General features: G+C 30.9%; 1 long non-coding RNA gene across 1 annotated transcript; it reads right to left on the bottom strand.

The window, feature by feature from the left end:
• Positions 1-331: 331 nt before the first annotated feature.
• On the bottom strand, positions 332-2,545 carry LOC145008525 (uncharacterized). Its single transcript, XR_013663520.1, has 2 exons — positions 2,063-2,545; positions 332-533 (listed from the first exon to the last, which is right to left on the bottom strand). It is a non-coding gene; the product is annotated as an uncharacterized LOC145008525 (long non-coding RNA).
• Between the last annotated feature and the right edge of the window lie 2,128 nt (positions 2,546-4,673).

Raw genomic sequence — 4,673 nt, 5'->3', positions numbered from 1 at the left:
ACCCCAAGCATTGGTTTGTGGAAGAGAGGAACAAGTCCCTTTCCACATTTCAAATGGTTTTTTCTCAACCTTCTTAGTTGGAACGAGGTTTAGAGTCTAAGCGGTCATTTCTAGAGCATAAACCCAGAAACTTATTGGACAAGGCGACGATTCCATTGAAATGATTTATCCAAAAAGTTGAACTAACATTTAACATGAAGTTATCATTTTTACTTACACCAATCACATATTCATAAATGCCATTGCAAGGGCTTGCTTTAAAATGAAGAGAAATGAAGAGCATTATCTTTGTAAACCAAAATATAAGCATCATTATTATCAAATTCAAAAGTAAAACCATCCATCCACAATGCATAAAATAAAATATTGTTTCTTTCCATGTAAAGAGAATAGCAACAATATTTTAAAACAACTAAAAAACTAAAAGGTCATGGAAGCTTGTAATCTCCAATCTTGGTAACAACCGCTCTGATCTTGTTCCTCATGATCAAGTCAAGCTCTCCATGCCTTAGCTTCCTACTTCGTCTTAGTCACTACACATTAGAACAAATATGGATTCCACATCTCGTGTCAAGTATCTAATTTTTAGAAGTAGTAGTCGAATGTAATCTAATTGTAAACAATCCTAGAGTGCCAGCACCCTTGGCCTTTTTCTTTTTAAGATCCACCAGATACTTCTGACATACCACCAATGAATATAGTTGCCCTAATAGCCAACACATGACTGGTTGAACTTGTTTTCTTATATGGAACAATGCTTTCTTCATCTTTCTTGAGCATCTCATGTATCTTTCTTCATCTTTCTTAGCATCTAGGTGGGTATATATGTGTGTATTGTATGTATTTACTTTCATCACATATCAAGAAAGTAGCAGCAAAAGCTAATCTCATTGCATTGAATAAAGAATCTATCTTAGGTGGATGTTCTGGAGGTTACATGAGCTTAACCTAAATGACATTTTTAAAGCTTTTGTTGATACCTGAATACTTCACTCTTTTTACGACAAGAATTTGTTTGAAACCTTATGAAGTTTTAGTTGATGAGAGATGGTTTTCTTATCCAGAGTTCTAAAAGAAAGATGATGATGTTTAATTGTGTGCTTCTTATCTAATGGCGCGGTTTTAGCTATTTTTCAAGAATCTTTTTGTGATAGTTTTGACTATTTTTTGGTGCGATTTTGAAACAACATCGTTAAATAGAGCTGTTTTTATGCTATATTTTTTGGTGGAGTTCAATATCCACATCAAATAATTAATTTAACCGCATCATTAAACGTTTTTTTCTACTAGTGTTAATTAGTGGAATTCTACTACAAATCTTATATGGGGATTAAAGTACAAAAATCATCATGGTCTATGAGCTAGATGATTAATTTGATCCTTTTAACTTATAAATTTACACTGTTCAAAAGTTCCTTATTAATTCATAATGTTAAAGTCGCTTAGTAGTGATCATTTGGAAACTAAATACTTCAAAATAAAGTTGTCTTATGTTCGAACTTCAATTTTAAGGTGGTCTTGGGTATCGTTCTAATAAAGAATCAACTGAAAAGTTCCAAGCTTCCATCTCTAACTTTCTTTTAACTCTATTTAGATGGACCATCTTCGTATACATGTTGACTTCGTTATATTTGATTAAAAATGGACTAACAAGTAAATTAAAAAAACATTAAGGAAAAATGATGACACATATTGAATTGTTTACATGTTTTGGAAGTATGTTAAGTGCTTACAACCTTTTAAACTATTTTTAAAAAAGAAACTGGATTACTAAAATAATTTTCTAATCATATACAATATCTTATTTTTTATGAAATTCAAAAAATAAAAGATGAATAGAAAAGCGTTCACCAATCAATCCAACCTGTTTGATTTGTCAAATTTCTAATATAACAGAACCAATTATGCGAGAGGGACTCTTTCTAATTTTCGTAACTTAGGAAGATCAAATCAAATAATAAGCGAAAGATCAATTCATACATACAAGATGGGTATGCGACTGCAAAATCGTTATGATGATACCCTTCCAACACAAATCATTCTATTAAAAAAAACGACGTACCTTTTCAAAATGATTCAAATAAGCCTAAAACTATATCATCAGTTTTCTGTCTTCATCGGGTGATCAGAATCTGAATCTGAGAACGACGAGTATAATGCAAAAACTCTCTTATCCTGCCCACAACAAGACTTTTGTCTTGCCTTCCTCACCAACCGCCATCCCATGTTACATGAGAATTTTACACAACACCATAACATGATAACTGGACAACATACACATAAACACCCACTACAAGCAAACTGTGTAGCATTATGATAACAGTTTTGTTTCTCCCCCGAAGATGAAGGGCAGTTAGAGAGAGAAGAATGTTTTGACTTCATTTTTTCTTGTTGTTTGCTAGCTTTTACTTCTTACATGTTGTTAGAGGCATTTTAGGGTTTTTGTAGCCTCTCTTTTCTTTATTTGCTTTTGGTCTTTTAAGTTACTTGGTCCTGCAGTTGGAATGTGATACCGCCATCATGTCCAAATCTTATGTGACAAGAGCATTTGACGCCCACTATATTTAATTAGTCGATTTCAACAATTAAAGGATACATCAAACTGAATGATTCTGCCTTATTCTCATAAAAGTTTCATTCTCATAGAACTGTTAAGTGTATCGTTTCATGATTATAATGAGTTTGAACTAAAAAATCATACATGTATTGCCCAGTAAAGTATATAAGAAAGATTCGTTGACTAATATTGGTGAATAAAGTTTCTTCCCTAAGATACGATTTACATGTATTCTAAGAAAACGACTTATCTAATCATAACTAAAAGAAATCTATAAACGTTAAAATATATTTGATACCATGGTGCATATAAGATTGGACCAAAACCATGGGCACTTTAGCATGAAGAGAATAAAGGCCAACAAAAGTAAAAGCAATCACTTTATAGGCACACTATCAATAGAAGAATAATTGTGACAAAGAGATGTAGTTATAATACAGCGAAAACACTTTACCAATCTAAACCCGCTTATTCCACAATATGAGTTTTTTTGCAATTTTTTTCAAGAGTTTTTCACTCCAAAAAACTCATCAAATTTGAAAAGGTTATTGGATGAGCTTTTTTAAATCTAAGCCTTTTGATTGAACTTGTTAATATTTTATTATGCAATAAATAAATAAATAAATAAAGATAAAAAATAAACATCGGTATCTATGGAAAAACCACATCCCTTGTGAAACCACAAAACAGAGCCAAGGGCATCAATACATTACATTAAGAAAAAAATTCTTTTGAAAAACTCATTTCGTTGTCTAATCCTTTAAAACTAGAAGCCTCAAAACTATTTGTTACCATTTTGGTTATCTTTTTCATTTAGGTTAAGTCTATTTAAAATTTATCTTTGTCATTGGTAAAGATTAGATGCAATACACAAATAATATTCCTTTTAGAAACATAAACGCACCATGCTGCTTATCTCAACATTAAATTTATATTTCAATAAGTATTTACCTTTTTATGTTGCTATGATTTTTGATATTGTGAAATATTTATTTCTATAATTTTTATTGCCAAATCAGTATTTATCTTTTTATGTTGGTTATGATTATTTATCTTTTTATGTTGGTTATGATTTTTTATATTGTGAAATATTTGTTTCTTTAATTTCTTTTTTTCCAAATGGGTAAGCAATGAGTTCTCCATGACTATCTTAAATGATAGGGAGTGTGGTTGGTATAACGATCTAGAGGTGAACAAAGATAATAGGTTATGTTGAAAATGGAAAATCTCCAATAAAATCTAAATATTTTGGGTCGGTTTACGGTTTCATCCTAACATTTATTTTTTGAACAGAAAAGTATTATTTATTTAATTTTATACGATAATTTGTTATATTCTATTGAAAAAATTAAGGACAATTTCATTAATTTAGGCAAAATATAAAATAATCAGATTTTTTCTGTTCAAAAAATAAAAGTTTGGATTAAACCATAGATACTAGGATCGTTTCCCACCCCATGTTATTCATTCCGAATAGCATGTTCCGGAAACGGGAACAATCAGCAATCCAATCGCATAATAAATCGTGATTCAATCGCATAATAGGACGATCATGATTCTGAGTTGCTTAAATTCCGATCCTATATCAGTGTGCAACATGATTTTGATCGGTCAAATCTAACGACCCATTAATTCTTATAAAATGATTGTGGGAAAATGCAAATTTAAGAGAGAGAGAGAGAGAGAGAGAGAGAGAGAGAGAGAGAGAGAAAGAGAGAAAGAGAGAGAGAGAGAGAGGCATAGCAAGTGAAACGTTCATTCTAGATTTTAAGAACACAAATGGTTTAAAAAAGAGGCATGATCATTATGTATAACCCGTTGGGTTTTTATTCAAAAATTTGTTTCAAAACATAAACAAAGCAACGGAAGACTTAATATTTAAACAAAACTAAAAGTAGTTTTATTCCTACCAATGATCATTTTGCAAGAATTAGAAAGATTAAACCAATCATAGAAAAGAAAGCATAACAATCATTAAAGACTTTGGTCCTCATAGGAGGTTGGAAGTTGATGAAGACGAAATGAAACTCTCAAACAAGAGCTCTTTAAAAGTATCCACCAAAGCAAGAGTAGAACCATCAATACATGCTAGTATACACATGTAATATAATTGTAA

This window comes from Lactuca saligna, chromosome 8, assembly GCF_052625555.1.
Source record: "Lactuca saligna cultivar CGN05327 chromosome 8, ASM5262555v1, whole genome shotgun sequence".
Taxonomy (NCBI): domain Eukaryota; kingdom Viridiplantae; phylum Streptophyta; class Magnoliopsida; order Asterales; family Asteraceae; genus Lactuca; species Lactuca saligna.
This window is presented reverse-complemented; position numbering and strand designations above follow the sequence as displayed.